Source organism: Heterocephalus glaber, unplaced genomic scaffold, assembly GCF_053883595.1.
Source record: "Heterocephalus glaber isolate CG9 unplaced genomic scaffold, H.glaber_assembly_v1.0 deba00001781, whole genome shotgun sequence".
In the NCBI taxonomy this organism is placed as follows: Eukaryota; Metazoa; Chordata; class Mammalia; order Rodentia; family Bathyergidae; genus Heterocephalus; species Heterocephalus glaber.
Genome location: NW_028258467.1, coordinates 8,984,996 through 9,002,425, shown reverse-complemented (window position 1 = coordinate 9,002,425; position 17,430 = coordinate 8,984,996). Strand labels below are relative to the sequence as shown.

General features: G+C 39.4%; 1 long non-coding RNA gene across 1 annotated transcript; it reads left to right on the top strand.

Moving 5' to 3' along the window:
* Nucleotides 1-668: 668 nt before the first annotated feature.
* On the top strand, nucleotides 669-8,368 carry LOC147820975 (uncharacterized). Its single transcript, XR_015447927.1, has 3 exons — nucleotides 669-1,594; nucleotides 1,795-1,911; nucleotides 5,975-8,368. It is a non-coding gene; the product is annotated as an uncharacterized LOC147820975 (long non-coding RNA).
* The last annotated feature ends 9,062 nt before the right edge of the window (nucleotides 8,369-17,430 follow it).

The window sequence follows — 17,430 nt, the reverse complement described above, 5'->3', positions numbered from 1 at the left end:
TCAAAGTAGAAAAATCTATCCATAGCTTTGAGACAGACATTTAGAAGCAACCATAGTTACAAATGAATATAATTCATATGGAGAAACACATACAAGTTAGCTGAGGGACACAGTTAAAAGAATGAATCTTTTAGAATGAGAAGATTAATGCCAAGGTGTCACTTATTATAAATTTATACATACTTTAACAGTATCCCAATCAAAATCTTATTGGGACTTTTAAGAATCTTGTAAAATCACAGTGGTAGAAAAACAATGAGTCAGTGACATTTTGAAAACAAAGGCACTAGCCCAACCAAATCACAAAATATTTTAAGGAAGCTAAACCAATGGAAACAATATGGTATTGGTGTAGGAAGCAAACAGTGGAATAAGAGAAATACCATGGACCAAAGTCTGAGCATATAGCATATAGGAATATATTAAATAAGACTACAACAAAGAAGGAATTGCAAGGCAATGGGAAATAGATGAATTTAAGAAGTCATGACACAAAACTGGTTGTTTATGGAAAAAGAAGCAATTCATTTTAGATCTTCATTATTATGTTATATTTCCAACTACATTCTAATTAAATCAAATAAATATTTAAAAATGTAAAAATTTTTAAATAAGGATAAATATTTATCTCCATTTGAGGTAGGATTTTCCCAAGCATAAAACTCATAAATGAAGTCATCAAAAACTACTATTGGATTCAATTTAAAAAATTGAGAATATCGTACAACAAAGCATATTGATTGAAATTAAAGGGCAAGATGCAGTTGGGGAAGAGGGGAGATTTGTAAGAAATATGACAAAGATGAATAGTTTTATGATGTAAAGAAATCTTTAAAAACCCAAAGGAAAAATGTGCAAAGGGTATACAAAGTTAATTTCCAAAGCAAGAAATACAAATAGTCCCTAAACATACGAAGAAAATGTTCATCTTTAATAGGTCTCAAAGAAATAGAAGCTGGAAAGACAACAAGGCACAGTTTTTCCTATAAAATTGTCCAATCAAAATATTGTAAGGTATAGTATCAGCTAGGGTGCAATGAACAGACATTGCTTTGTTGCTGGGCATTGTACAAATTGGTGCAAAGTGACTTCAAATTCTCCAGTCATTCCTATATACAATAACAATTGGGTCAGATGAGATAATGCTGAATACCTCAAATAGCATAGATATTAATTATTGATTATAGAAATAAGGAGGAGAGATTTCCAGGAATTGAAGAGCAAGGTGTATACATTTGAATTTGTCTTACAGACTGGTGAGGGGTCGAGAGGAGCTGAGCAGTCCTGTTTGATTCCTGAATTTACGGATTTACAAACAAAAGCTGTGCTGCCACTACTCAAGGAGAAGGAATTTATTTGACTTTCCCATGGTGGATTCCACATTCGAGCTGAATCCCAGGACAGCCCATGGCCAGTCTGTCATTTGACAGTTTTCCAACATCTCCTACCCCAAATCAAGAGTCCTGTGCCCCTTAATCCCTCATTTAGACTTTTTTTCTTCCACTAACTCTATTGATCCAGGAAACATCCCAGAAATACATCAGTAAAGAAGACAGTATCATTTGCAAATCATACCCGATTCCAAAGATGCCAGGTAAGCCAACTAGCTTAGGACATTGTTGACTCTAGAAAAACCCTAGTCTTTCCTTCTACATTGTTCATGTTGGATTCTATATTTCCTAATTATCATTCAAGAATATACAACACTGACCATTGTTCTTCAGATGTTATTTTTAAATGGCATAGTTTCAATAGTCATGGGTAACAGTTTGAATTTTTGTTTTTTCGTACCAGGGATTGAACTTGGGACCTTGTGCATATGAGGCAGGCGGTGGCACCACTGAGCAAAATCCCCGGCCCAACAGTTTGATATTTTGAAATCTGTATGCAATATGTGATGACCAAATCAGGGTAATGAGCATATTTATCATCATATCCATCTTCTTTATCATTTCTTCTTGTTGGAAACATTTATTTATTTATTTTGCATTCATTAAGTTTATTGGTACATTTTAGGTATACAATATGATTGCATTCATCATTTGGAATTTGTACCTGTACATGATTTATCTTTGCTCTTGTTTTTTCCTCATTCTCCTTCCCTCCCTTCCTCCCCTCCACCTCTCCCTATTTACAAAAAACTTGGTTTCTGTGTTTTCCTTCTTTTCTCATACTTTTTCTTTCCCTTCTTTCTTTATCTCTACCCCTCTCCCTACTTCCCCTTCCCCTTTCAACCTTTTCTTCCTACTTCACATTATCTAAAATGAGGATATTTTATCAAAATGTGGACACGTTGGTCCTCATTTACACTTTCAGTTTCTCACACCAGAGAAACTATTCAGTATTTACACGTGTGCCCTATTTACTTCACTTAAGAGTATGGCCTCAATGTGCATCCATTTAGCTATAAATGGCTCTAGTTTACATTCTTTATGGCCGAATAGTACTCCATTTTATTAAAAAAACCCTACATCTTTTTTATCCAGTCACCAGTTGATGGGCATTTGGGCTGTTTCCAAGCTTTAGCTGTTACAAACTGTGCCACTTTAAACACAGGTGCACATATATTGCTGTGGTATGATGCTTTTAATTCTTTTGGGAAGATACCCATCAGGGGAGTAGGTGGATCAAATGGGACTTCTAATCCTAGTTTTTTAAAGAAGTCTCCATACTGATTTTCCACAGTGGTTGCACCAGTCTACACTCCCACCAACAGTAGAGAAAGGTTCCTTTTCCCCCACAGTACCACCAGCATTTGATTTCTTGATAGCACCCATTCTTTTTGGGGTGAGGTGGAATCTCAGCATTGTTTTCATTTGCATTTCTTGAATGATCAGTGATGTTGAACATTTTCCATATGTTTATTTGCTGTTTCTAATTTTTCATCTGAGAAATGTCTGTTCATTTCAGATGTCCATTTTTGGATTGGGTCTTTAAATTTGAGAGGTCTGATTTTTTAAGTTCTTTATATATTCTAGGTACTAGCCCTTTGTCTGAGGAACAGCTGGTAAATTTTTACTTACATTGTGGGTTGTCTCTTCACTCTGTTGATAGTTTCTCTTAGAAGCTTTTTAATAAGATATAATAAGCAGAAGCTTTTTAATAAGATGAGATCCCAGTTGTTGATTCTTTGTGCTAGTTCACATGTGACTGAGATTTTGTTCATAGAGTCTTTTTCTATGCCAATGTCTTCAAGAGATCTACCTAATGTATCATCTAGCAGGTTTATTTTTCTGTTTTAATATTTAGATCTTTGATGCACTTTGATTTTAATTTAGTTCATGGTGAGAGATATGGATCTAGTTTAATCTTTGGCAAGTTGAAATCCAGTTTTTCCAGCACCATTTATTAAAGAGACTATCTTTCCTCCAGTGAGGGTGTTTGGCTCCTTAGTCAAAGATGAGGTGGCTGAGTATATCTGAGTTGTTTCTGCATCTTCTAATCTGTTCCACAAGTCCTTGGGTCTGTTTATTTGCCAGTACCATACTGTTTTTATCACAGTAGCTTTGCAGTATAGTTTCAAGTTAGGGATTGTGATATCCCCTACGTTGTCTTTGTTGCCTAGAATTGCTTTTGCTATTCTAGGTCTCTTCTTGTTCCAAATGAATTTTTGGATTGTTTTCTCTAGTTCTGTGAAATATGATGTTGAAATTTCAATACAGATTGCATTGAATCAACAGAGCAGTTTTGGAAGTATGGCCATATTCACTGTATTCTTCCTACCCAGTAACAAGGGATGTCTTTCCATTTTCTGATATACTCTTCAATCTCTTTTTTCAGAGTGCTGTAGTTTTCAGAGTAGAGGTCTTTTTTTACTTCCTTCATTAGCTTGATTCCTAGGTATTTCATTTTTTTGGATGCTATTGTGAAAGGAGTTGTTTCTCCAGTTTCTCTCTCAGTGAGTCTGTTATCCATGTACAGGAAGGCTTTTGATTTTTGAGTGTTGACCTTGTATCCAGCTACTGTACTGAATTTGCCTATCAACTCTAGAAGACGTTTGGTGGAGTTTTTGGGGCCAGTATCATGTCATCTGCAAATAATGACAATTTAACTTCTTCATTTTCTGTCTTTATTCCTTTTACTTCTTTCTCTTATGTAATTGCTGTGGCTAATGGTTCCAGAACTATGTTGAACAGAAGTGGTGATAGTGACCATCCTTGTCTTGTTCCTGATTTTAGTATGAAAGATTTCAGTTTTGACCGTTTATCATGATGTTGGCTGTTGTTTTTTCATAGACGGCTTTTATCAGGTTGAGATAAAGATCATCTATTCCAATTTTCTGTAGGGTTTTTATCATAAATGTGTGTTAGATTTTGTCGAATGCTTTTTCTGCATTTATTGAGATGATCATATAGTTTTTGTCCTTGGCTCTATAAATATAGTACATTACATGTATTGATTTGCATATGTTGAACCGTCTCTGCCTCCCTGGGATGAATCCCAGGGTGTATGATCTTCTTGATGATCTTCTGCATTTTGTTTGGCAGTACCTTATTGAGGATTTTTGCATCTATGTTCATTAGTGAGATTGGCCTATAGTTCTCCTTTTCGGTTGGGTCTTTCTCTGCCTTGGGGATCAAGGTGATGCTTGCTTCCAGGAATGAATTTGGGAGTATTGCTTCTCCTTTGATTTTATTGAAGAGTTTAAACAGTAATGGCAATAGTTCCTCTCTAAATGTCTTGTAGAATTCAGCAGTGAAGTCATCAGGGCCTGAGTTTTTCTTACTTGGTAAGTTTTTAATTATGTTTTCAATTTTGTTGATTGATATTGGGTTGTTTAGAAATTTTAGATCTTTTTTGTTCAACTTTGGTAATTCACATGTATCTAGAAATCTATTTCTTCTGTGTTTTCCATCTTATTGGCATATAGGTTCTCAAAGTAGGTATTGATGAGCCCTTGGATTTCTGCTGGGGTCTATTGTAATTTCACTCTTTTCATTTGTAACTGGCTGGATTTGGGCCTTTTCTTTCCTTTTTTTGAAAAGGTTGGCTAAAGGTTTGTCAATTTTGTTTATTCTCTTGAATTTTTAGGAACATTTAAAACTCTTTCTTCTAACTATTTTGAAATATACAATAAATTATTGTTAACTTAATCATCCTACTGTGCTATAGGACACTAGAACTCATTTAGCCTATCTAAAGGTAGTTAACTAACTTCCTTATATCCCCCTCTCTATCTTACCCATCCCAGCCTTTGGTACCCACTCTTTTGATTGGAAGTATACAGAATTTACCCCAACCAGCTGTACCTGCCAATGTCTTGCCAAGGAAAAAAAGACTTCACACATTACCCAATGCTTTCGGCTTCAAAATAGGTTGGCACTTACTGCTCAATTGAATTTAATGTTCTAGAAGCTAATGATTCATGATGTCTGAAGTAGTGGTCAAAGTTGTTTTGCATGTCTGGAAATTAACTGGAAATCCCAAACCTGGAACTCTGTGCCCAGAAACCAAGAAAGCAGCACCTTGGAATGAGAATGTTTTCCAGACATGGCAAAAAAAAAAAAAAACATCTACAAAGATGCTTAGGAAAATAAAACCCAGTCTGCTTGTAAATCTTCTCATTAGCCCACTGGCACTTTAGAGTAATGGTGGGTGAAGACTGGAATTTTAAAATCTAGAAAGAATTGCCAATTTGGGAGTGGTAATCAATTTTTATTTTTTAAATTTGCTTCATGGACAGTCCTTTTATTTCTTTTGGAAGGACCATTTTGGAGAGTTTAAGTAGTGCTGCAGATACCAGGCACCACAGCCTGGGAGAATCCCCAAGTACAGTAAAGTAAGTAAAATGTGGATACTTCAGATTGAGGTGTTAAGTTTACCCTTAATAACATAAAAGGGATGTTGTGCCAAAACTGAGGTGATTTAAAGTTAGTTTTATTTTTTGAAATCAGAATATAGACTTCCGCAAGCCTGGAAGTTGTCTTGGACAAGACATGCACTTGTACGATCTCCTCTCTGCCCTTCTTTGCAGCCTGTGGTGAGCAGAAAACGATTGTGGTAGAAAGGCTCAGCTCAAAAAATTACACTGGGGGAAGAAATGATGGATGGAGTTTGCCCCAGTGCCTACCAGACTTGACTGCTGGTGCCCTGGATGAGGTTTGTTTAAAACACAATTTGGCTTAATCATGAGCCAGTTAGCTAGTTAAATAGTCTTTCTGGTTCTCTGCTTCTACTCTATGGCTCCTTCTCCTTAAAGATCCCCTGTTCTAATTTGATATCCTCTGGCTGTTGATCTTTAAAAATGCTAAGAAGATTACAGTTCCTCCTTCATGATTCTCTCAAGGCTTCTTACCACATTTGAAATGAAATATAAATTTTCTTATCACAATGTATAAAGCCCTGAATGATCTTACCATCTGTTCCATCTCTAAACTTGAGTCTTTCCTTCCCCTTCATCAGTTGGCTGTGACTCCATATTGTTATTTGTTGACTTTTAGAATGGGTCTTGTTTCTTTTCAGAAGATGCCTTTGCACATGATCCCTCTGCCTGGAACCTTCCATCCAACCCTCCTCAGCTCTTTGTTCCCTTAGCCAGCTCTTTGTCCTTATTGAGATCTTGGTTAAAGTGTCTCCTCAAAGACTCAGTGCTGATTCGTGTATCTCAAATAAAACCTCTGACTTTCCAGAGACTATTCTTTAGCTTAGCCTCTATTTCCTTCCTTTCTTTAAATGACCATAGTGTGTACTTAATCATTTGCTTATTTGTTTGCATTTTCTAGGAGGGTTATGTCTCTCCCCTCGGATTATAAGCACCCTCAAGACAGGGACTAAATTCTCTTCTGGTGATCCCTCATCACAGGTTCCCAGCACACACAAAAAGAGTTCAATTAAAAAAAAAAAAGAGTTCAATAGATGTGTATTGAGGATGGAGAGACTTACTGCCCTGGGTCAGCCATGGAGTCAGATCCCACGGTTGGTGGAGCAGTGACTGTGTCACTTGAAAATAATGAATGTGCTTCTGGTTAATTTTCCTGGTGGCAAGTGAGTTCTGGTCTAGGGAATAAAGGGAATCTTGGAGTGGGGGAGAGAAGGACATCCTTTCTCTCTGGAGCTGGGGGAGATGGGTCTGGGAGTCACATGGGAATGCATTTGAGGTGCTCCTGGTAGGGGAGCACAGCAGAGTGAGTCAGTGTTGGCAAATGAATATAAGTTGGAAGAGTAAAGGAATTGGTTTCTTAAAAAGTTTTCCAGTTTGGATGAGGACCTGTGGGCTCAAGATTGGTAGTTAGTCTTTTGTTATTTCTCACAGTGATATTTGTTGAAGCATTATTTGTAATAACAACACACACAGACATAGATACCAATAGAGAGAAGAAAAGCTAAATGAAATATAGAATATTTATACTACAGAATAACATACATCAGTTAAAAACAATGAGGTAGAGCTACATTTAGGTCCTATGGAGCTGGATGTTGTGATCTCTGAGACTCATGTGACAAAACAAGTCAGAGCACAGTATGTATTACTCATAAACAAAATACCTTTTTGCATTTATATATTTTTAACATATAAATGCATAGAAAATATGCTGAAGAATTTAATGTAGCCGTTAATAGCGATTACCTCCGGGAGGAGTGTGTTTAGAGAAGAAGGGAGGGAACTTCTTTCTTTTACTCAATCTAGTTGTATTTATTGAAATCTTTTTTTTTATTGAAATGTTTTAATTGGCGATTTATTCATAGTACACATATAATTAAAGTAAAAGGGAAAAAGAGAGACATTACCGAATTTTGTAGTTTCATGCTGATGAGACCAATAAGATATTATGGGTCCCATTAGTTTCCCCCTAGCCCCTGCAGAATTATGGGGGGTCAGCAGGTGAGGACTGAGCTGGGCCCATGGAGATTCTGACCATGTGGCCAGTCTCTGAGGGGGACGTCTCTGAATTTACAGGACTGTCTATTACATTTGCAGCATCACTGCTCTATCCGTGTTCAGATCACACTTGGAGAAACACTGGGATGGAGCAATCCAGATGCCTCAACCTTCCTGTCTTTATTCTAGTTAGTAACTGAGTCTAAGCTCTAAGGGCGTTCTGTATGGAAAGTACCCTTACCCAATAAGTAGACTATAAGTTAAACAAAGACAGGCCATTATGTGGATACATAGTCATTCAATGTTGTCTTACTTGGAAGGCAGTAGGATTCTGTTTGAGCTCCTCTATTTTTAAGGATTATTAGTTACTTTACCTTAAACATCATTTGAAGAAATAGGTCATAGTGGGAGTTTGAATGGGTTCAGCCATGTGTCCTTGTGTACTGTTTCTCTGGGCTGCCTGCATCTTCACTGGAATGCATCAAACGCTTGCTGAGTTCAAGTCAGAAAAGAGTGAAAACTGCAGGTGTGTGTAGGGTAGGGTGAGACAGGTGCAGGGAGGAGGAAGGGGAGGAGGGGTGTGGACATTGTTACAATGGCCCTATAGTTATTCGGATCATTATCATACCCCAAGGGTCAGGTGAACTCTGCTTTGCCCTGAGAATTCTACACCAGAACATCCCAAAGTGTGTTCTGAAAATGACCCTTATTGGAGCCATCTGGGGACACTTCTTAAAAATGAACCTTTTTCTGCCTTATGAATTAGAACCTTGACGAAGGAGCCCTGGGAGTTTGCATTTTAAATAAGATTTCAGATTTACTCTACTGACACATAATTACAGCATTTAGAGAGGTCCTGTCCAATCCAGTTTCTACTGTGGTAGCCACTAGTCACACGTGGCTTTTGAGCCTTTGAGGTTTGTTTAGTGCCACATATTGAAAGGATGATATTTTGGATCTATTGGGTTAAATAAAACATGATTTAAAACTTTATATCACCTGTCTTTTCTTACTTGCTTAATGTGGCTAGTAGAAAATTTAAAATGACACATGAAGTTCACATTCTATTTTTATTGAACAGGGCTGTTGTAGAGCATAGGTTCCCTGAAAACTCTCTGGGATGTTCTGAGTGAGAAGAGGCCTGTGAATGAATGAAGGGAGTCACCTTCAGAATTCTTCAGAAGATTAAAGAAACCTGGTTTATTTCCTGGGGCCAAGCCTCAAGTTCGGTGAGGACAGTAGTCTGAAGTTTGTGCAGTTGAGATGATTCACAAAGCATTCAAGGGCATGGGCTTTCCTCTTAATAGGTCAGGTTTAAATCCTATTCCGCACAATATGGCTTTGATCTGGACACCTCACTTCTCCAGGCTCAAAGCTGTTGTCCTTAAAAAGGATGGTAATAGAAACAGAATAGTAAAGGAATCATTACTAACAAGGACAATAGTAATGACACAAACAGAGGATTAAACCAAAGTAGCTCCTATTTTTTGGTGGAGAGTTTGGCACTACCCCAGCAGCCCGGGATGTGTTCCTGGTTGTTATCACAGAAGTGAGGTTTGGTACAGAACTGATCTCTTGGTCACCCCTTGGGTTTTGGAGTTGTGAGTCAGTAGGGAGCCCAGCCAATCTGCAGTTAGTCACTGATGAATGGGTGGTTGAAGATGCTTCCCAATTGCTGGGAGGAGCAGATTTCTCAGCTTCCTGCATCTTTCCTTCAGAGGAGAGGAGGGATGCAAAGAAAGGGCAAGGGAATAAGATAATTAAGAAAATAAAACATAGTCTCCAGGCACAGCCCCTGTTCTTCCTGGAGTCCTGGTCTTGATCACACACTCCCCAATGCACCTTTGCACCTACCATAGCACTGGGCCCCATTTCAGTGCTCATTAGTCTTGGTTGGAAGGCAGGGAGACATTCACAGAGCTGTCTTTGCAACTGCCGGCTGCAAGTTGGGTGGCTCATTACAGAGCAAACAGAAGTGGGAACCAGCAAACATTACAGAGCAAACAGAAGTGTGTACCAGCTGGAGAGTACAATAATCTGCAAAGGGAAGTGTCAGTGGGGTCTTCTGGGGTTGAAAGCTGCTGGGACTGCCCTAGATGAGTGGCCGAGGGCAGACTTCAGCAGTTGGAGCCCAGCTGCAGTACTCAGCTCTGAAAGCCATTGAACTGACTAAGCCTCCACTTCTCAATGGGTCTAATAATGTGTCTGTGGCATGAGACTCATGGGCTCAGCACACAATAGACTCTCAGTGACATGCTGCTTTCTGTTTGTAAAATCTGAGGAACAGTTTTTAGCCTTTCTGAGGCCAAGGTTCCTCATCAGTAGAATGGGGAAGAACCCATCTGAGGGTGATATAATATAGAGGGTGCACTTGGCATGTTTCAGGTGGTAATGCAAACCTCCCTTTCTCTCTCTCTCTCTCTCTCTCCCTCTCTCTCCCTCTCTCTCCCTCTCTCTTTCTCCCTCTCTCTCTCTCCCTCCCTCCTGCTTCCTTTCTTCCCTCTTCCTGTCTTCTACCATCTTTCTTTCCTTCCTAGTAATGTGCTTGGCAAAGAGGAAATAGTAAACTGAAGTTTTTAATGGTGCAAACCACTAGCTTTAGGTCAAATGACTTAATTTCATGTTATGAACTGAATATGTTTCTCTCTTACCGTCATATATTGAACTATTAATTCTCATTGTAATGAGAACAGGAGGTAGGGTCACTGGGACATGATAAAGTCAAAGGGTGGGGCCCTCATGAATGGAATTAGTGCTCTTATAAAAGAAACATGAGAGAGCCCTTAGCTCTCTTTCTGTCACATAAATATGCAGTATGCAAACTAGAAGGTGGTTCTCAGTAGAGCCCAATTGTAATGATGACACCTGATCTTGGATGTCAAGCCTCCAGAACCGTGAGAAATAAGTGTTTGTTGTTGAAGTCACCCAGTTTCTAATATTTTGTTTTAGCAGCCTAAGCTGACCAAGGCAATTAGATTTGCAGTTATATGGCTCACCAGAGTTAAGAGGGAAAGCCACTAATGCTGCCTTAGTTTCAGTTTCTCAATAAGTAAAAATGTCCATGGTTACTTATAATGGTAACTAACCATTAAGCCACCATTTTTCACAACTCCAAGGGACACTATATAGGTAGAATGAAAACAATCTTGGGGGATCCCCTAATCATAGTAAATTATAGTATCTCCAGTCAATGGAATACTATGGTCATTAAAGAGTCAAATTTTCAAGTAACATTTAGTGGCATGGGAAAAATATGTTAAGAATTAAGTGAAGAAAATCAGGGTGAAAATTTATACATGGTGTGGTTCCTCTCTGCAGGGTCTGCAGCAGAACAGCTCATTGACATCATCCTATGAGAGGGGATCAAGATTCTCAAAGTGAGGGTAGTTTTTTGGTATGTACTTCCTTTTAGATGTGGAGCATGTGAAACTTGCCAGCCTTAGATGAGGCACAAAAGTATCTCCCAGTACAGAGAAAAGTAGTCAAGGGCAGGAGCTGAAATAGCCATGGAGAATGAGTTTTGCTTGCTTTGTTTTCCAGGAAAGAAAAAAATTTCCATGCTAAAGTGGAAGTGGGGTAAAAGCACTATCAGAGAGAAACATGAGAGGTTCATAAGAAGAGGGCGGGAGATGGAGAGCAAAGGTCTTTTTGATTTCATTAAAAGCAGATTCCTAAGACCAAACTGAGACCTGGAGGAGAAGGAAAGGCATATTTTGCCTTGCCTCTGAATTCTGGGTGCTTTTGGAGTGGCTTCAGGATCAAATCTTGTTCTCTTGGTTGTCTTGTGTCTATGCCCCTACTGAGAGCATGGGTTCAGGATGATGGCATTGTATGCATACTGTCTTGAACAAAAAATAAAACTGCTATACAAATAATCATTCCTGCTCCTCTTACCTGATGGGGTTGTTGATGAGCCAAAATGAGATAATATGCATGCTGGAGTTTTGCAAAATGCAAATGGAAGTTCCCTGTTAGTGATGCATTCCATTCCTAGCTGAGCCTATGCAGTATTTCAGACAAGTGGCTGAACCTGGGGTGACAGAATGCCTCTGATCTTGGCAGAGTCAGGCCCCTTGTTAGTGTTTCTTGGTGCAAAAAGGGTTGTACTCACTCTCGGCTGTTGACCTGGGGGTCAGTCCTTTGTCACTCTGAGTACTGCCACCTTGGGGAGATGCAATCTCACTTCTTGGTGAAGTTTTCCAAGGTCTCCCTGAGTCAAACAGACCCTGACTGCCAGGGAACTAAACAGCAGTGACCTGGGGTAGGAGTCCTGTGGGGCTCTCTGATGACCATCTGTGCTGCAGGCAGAAGAGTGAACAAATGTCTGAGGAGATTCTGGGGTGAATCACAGGATCAGAGTCTCTCTACAGAAGCTCCTGGAAACAGATCTTTATTCCAATACTGGCATTTCTTCTGTGGCTTTGACATAAGATTCCAATCCATCTGAATTTAATACATTGCAGGTTTCTTTCCCTAATAGCAACCAAGTGAAGGACTGGAGTGACCTTTAATTTATAATCCTCATGTCTTAGAGTTTAGCAGAGGTTAACTCATGTCGGTTATGGTTCAAAACTGTCTGTTTCACTTTGGAAAAGGCAGGGCTTGCTTTCAGTGTCAGCTTCAAAGTAAAATAAATTTAAAAAGGGGCCAAGAGGGATAATAGAGTTTCATTACAAAAGGCACAGGAGGACCAGACAGAGAAAGGAGAGAAACAGAAGGAAGAAGGAGACTTCAGCTGAGGATGAAGTTGTGTGAAGGGAGAAACTGAAGCTGAGCTGGCAAAGAAAAGTGTTTTTGGCTCTTGGTAACATGAGGGCAGCTGAGCTGAGCCAGAGTGCTAGCAAGGGCCAGTGACAGACGGGAAGCTTGTGAGAAAGGCCAGACACCTCACTGAGAAGAGCCAGGACTACTTGAGCATTAATTAAAGTGCATTTTGTCTTTTGGTAGTATGTGTAGTCTCTGTGATGCACAGCTCAGATAACAGCTCCAGTACTGATGCCTTGCTACTCAGCTGCTGCTGTTGACCCCCAGCTATTGGCCCTCACAGCCTGGGCTGAGAAACACCTATCTGGTCCAGTGACTGACTAGTGGACATGCATATAGGTTTGGTACCCTTTCCCAGCTGACCGGTATCTCAACTCCAGGGTGGAATTGCCTTAGCCCTTGGTCGGCCCTCCATGATACCTCCATGTTTCTTTCCCCCAAGTCCTGCCTCCTTCTCCACTCTTTAACAGGTGGTGCCCCTCAGAGCATTCCCTGGTAAACATCCTGCCTGTTATGGTTTATATCTAGATGTTCCTCAAGAGACCCATAGGCGGGTCCTTTGGAAGGTGATTAAACCCTGGGGATGTGATAGCTACCTCGCTGTTAGGAGGTGGGTCTGCTAGAAGACATGGATCCTTGGAAGGGTGCAGCTCCCTTCACAGCTCCCTCTTTCTGCTTCCTGGCCACCAAGGGCTAAGCAGCTTTCCCTGTCAGACTATTCCACCATGCCTTGCTGCCTTGCAGGTCGTCAACTATGAACTAAAAACATGAGCCAAAATAATGCTCACTTCCTATAAGCTATGGGTGTTGGGTATTTTGTCTCAGTGATGAGAAAAATGATTAAAACACTGTCCATTAACCTCCATCTCAGATTCTGATAGTCGGGCAAAGGTGCTATTTGGTACCTAGGTTCTAAATTCATTAAGAATGGTAATAAAGATGAGAGGCTCTTTGTTAATGGATCCAAATAATCTGTTATAGATGGCTACAACAGGTGATGTGGAGGATAGAATAGCAATCCCCCAAAGATGTCCCCATCTGAATCCTTGCAACCTGTGAATGTATTGTAACCTTATATACAAAGGTGAAATCTGATTGGAGATGAAAAGGGTTGATATTCAGTTGGATTTAAAATAAAGAGATCATACTGGATTATGTAGGTAGGTGCACTGCAGTCACAAGAGTCCTTAAGATTGAAAGACAGAGGCCGAAGAGGAAGGCCGGAGAAAGAGAGGTAATGATGGAGGCAGGGTCAGAGAGATACTACAGAATTTGAAGATGGAAGATGGAGCCACTAGCTAAGTGGAATGTGGGTGGTCTCCAGAAGCTGAAAAAGCAAGGAAATAGATTCCCCCTTAGCACCAGCAGGCTTGTAGCCTTGCTGACACTACCTTCACGACAGTGAGGCTTGTGTTGGACATCAACCAATAGATACTTAAGAGTATATTTGTGTTGTCTTAAGCTATTACAATAGCACAACTAGACATCACAAAGTGAACATATTCATTCAAAATTCATTCTTAAGCCATAGGATTTGCAGTGTAAGGAAGACAGGGAAGAAATCAGGGTAGTTCAATGAAGAGGCTTCTCCTGTGTCTGCGGTGGTACTGCAGTCAGGGGTCTGATGTGAAAGCACGTATTTTTATCTTTTTATTTTATTCAGTAAATATCTACTTTGGGACCACCTTTCTTTTCTTTTCCCTCTGGCACCTTAACTGATTGCATTAAACTTTGAGAACTATCACCTAACTTAAAATGACAGACTCCCAGATTTGGTCCACCAGAGACTTAGGCTTGATAGGCCAGAGGTTGCATGTATGTAGGCATCTGAACTTTTATCAGGCATGCCAGGAGATTCTGACTTCGGTGGTTTATAGGCTGCATGTTATGAAACCCTACCCTGCTGGAATCCCAAAACAACTTCGAGTGCAAAGTTCCTTTGTGAAAACAACTGATGAATTGGTTTCTACTATAAATACGGAATTGGAGACCTCCTCTTTGCTTCCTCTCCAGGGAACTGTATGAGTTAATCCATCTCGTAAATAAACTCAGTTGCAAGTCAAATATTTATTTCCTACAAGGGATAGGAGAGAGCTTCTTTTCTATCAGACCTCTTCAGGGCACCTGTTGGAATGGTGCCAATGAAAAGTGATTGCACTCTTGGAGATTTTATGATGTGATTTTGACTAACAAAGGGAGGGAAAAATCCAATTAAATTTTAGGAAGGAATAACAGAGTGTGCTCATAATGAACTCATTTTGTTCTAAGTAGGTTCCTCTGCTGAAGCAGAGACCTGGGCAGACTTAACTCTTCAGCAGGCTGTAGGGTGCCGGGGTAGAATGGTGTCTGATAGAAACAAGTGACTGGGGTAGGAAAGACCATGTATTTCCTAGAATGTCTGACATTCACAAATTTCATTTGAAAATTATTTGAATGTAACACAAACTGTAAATACTCTGCATTTTCAGTCTGGAAAGATAAGAGCTAAGAATGAGTCCTACTGAACTATTCCTATTGAACTGTCTTATGCTCACTGTACCAGGAAAGTGCCTGCTGGGTACTGACAGAGGAATCTGTGGATAGTGGTGGGATTTCTCACTTTGAAAAGGAAAAGACTGGGGTTCATTTTCTTCCCAGAAACCAGGTTTGATGAACTTCTGGGTGGTTTTGATGGTTCTATAGCTGTAGTGTAAGGGTAGTAAGTAGTGAGGAAAGGCTCAGATTTAGTGAAAGATATGCTTGAATTTCCAGGTGTGGGCCAACCCCAGTTATAGCTAGTATCTCTTCAGTGCCTTAAAATTGATAACTCTATGTCACTTACTTCTTAAAAAATTTTTTTACTTTTATTTTTTTATTTATATATTAATTGGTACTTTTTAGGTATACAATACATTTACATTTATCATTGGGTGCTTGTACCTGTACATGATGCATCTTGGTTCTTATTTTTCCCCCCATTACCTGTGTGCTCTTCACCCCCTCCATTTTTGGAGGGAAAATTGTTTCCATTTTTTTTTCTTTCTCATAATTTTTCCTTTCCCTTCTTCCCTTTCTCCTTCCTCTCCCGCCACCCCTACCCCTTTGGACCTTTTTCCTATTTCAAATTATCAATTATTCATTTTAATCATTTTCATCCTTATTTACACTTTCAGTTTCTCACACTAGAGATACTATTTGGTATTTACACATGTGTGTCCTATTTATTTCACTTAAGAGTATGGCCTCAATATGCATCCATTTAGCTATAAATGTCTGTAGTTTCTTGTTCTTTATGGCTGAGTAGTACTCCATTTTATATAAAAAAAATCTTCTTTATCCAGTTTCCAGTTGATGGGCACTTGGGCTGCTTCCAAGCTTTAGCTATTACAAACTGTGCTGCTATAAACATAGGTGCACATATATCGCTGTGGTATGATTCTTTTAATTCTTTGGGGCAGATACCCAGTAGGGGAATAGCTGGGTCAAATGGGACCTCTAGTCCTAGTTCTTTGAGGTATCTCCATGCTGATTTCCACAGTGGTTGCACCAGTCTGCACTCCCACCAACAATGGAGAAGGGTTCCTTTCTTCCCACACCCCTGCCAGCATTTGTTATTGGTTGATTTCTTGATAGCAGCCATTCTTTCTGGGGAGGGAGGTAGAATCTCAGTGTTGCTTTCATCTGCATCTCTCGAATGACCAGTGATGGTGAACATTTTTTCATATATTTATTTGCTGTTTTTACTTCTTTGAGAAATGTGTGTTCATTTCGGATGCCCATTTTTGAACTGGGTCTTTGAATTTCGGGGGGTCTGATTTTTTTCAATTCTTTAAATATTCTAGGTAGTAGACCTTTGTCTGAGGTACAGCTGCTAAAAATTTCTTCCCATATTATAGGTTGTCTTTTAGCTCTGTTGGTGGTTTCTCTTGCAGTGCAGAAGCTTTTTAATAAGATGAGATCCCAGTTGTTGATTCTTTCTGCTAGCTCCCATGCTACTGAAGATTTGTTCATAAAGTCTTTTCCTATGCCAATGTCCTTGAGAGTTCTACCTAACTTATCTTCCAGCAAGTTTAGTGTTTCTGTCTTAATATTTAGCTCTTTAATCCACTTCGATCTTAGTTTAGTGCATGGTGATAAGTACAGGTCTAGTTTTAATCTTTGGCAGGTTGAAATCCAGTTTTTCCAACACCATTTATTGAACAGGCTATCTTTTCTCCAATGAGGGTGGTTGGCTCCTTTGTCAAAGATGAGGTGGTTGTGTACGTCTGGAGTTGTTTCTGCTTCTTCAAATCTATTCCACTGATCCTAGGGTCTGTTTCTTTGCCAGTACCATGCTGTTTTTATCACAGTAGCTTTGTAGTATAGTTTCAAGTTGGGGACTGTGATACCCCCAGCCAAGTCTCTGTTGCCTAGAATTGCTTTTGCTATTCTAGGTTTCTTCTGCTTCCAAATGAATTTTTGGATTGTTTTCTCTAGTTCTGTGAAGTATATTGTTGGAATTTCAATTGGCATTGCATTAAATCTATATAGTAGTTTTGGAAGTATGGCCGTTTTCACTATATCGGTTCTTCCTACCCAGGAACAAGGGATATCTTTCCATTTTCTTGTATCCTCTTCGATCTCCTTTTTCAGGGTGCTGTAGTTTTCAGTGTAGAGGTCTTTTGCTACCTTTGTTAGGTTGATTCCTAGATATTTCATTTTTTTAGATGCTATTGTAAAAGGAATTATTTCCCAAATTTCTCTCTCAATGGGTCTGCTATTTGCATATAAGAAGGCTATTGTTTTTTGAGTGTTGACCTTATATCCAGCTACTCTAATGAATCTGTCAATTATGTCTAGAAGTCTTTTGGCCAAGTTTTTTGGGTCTT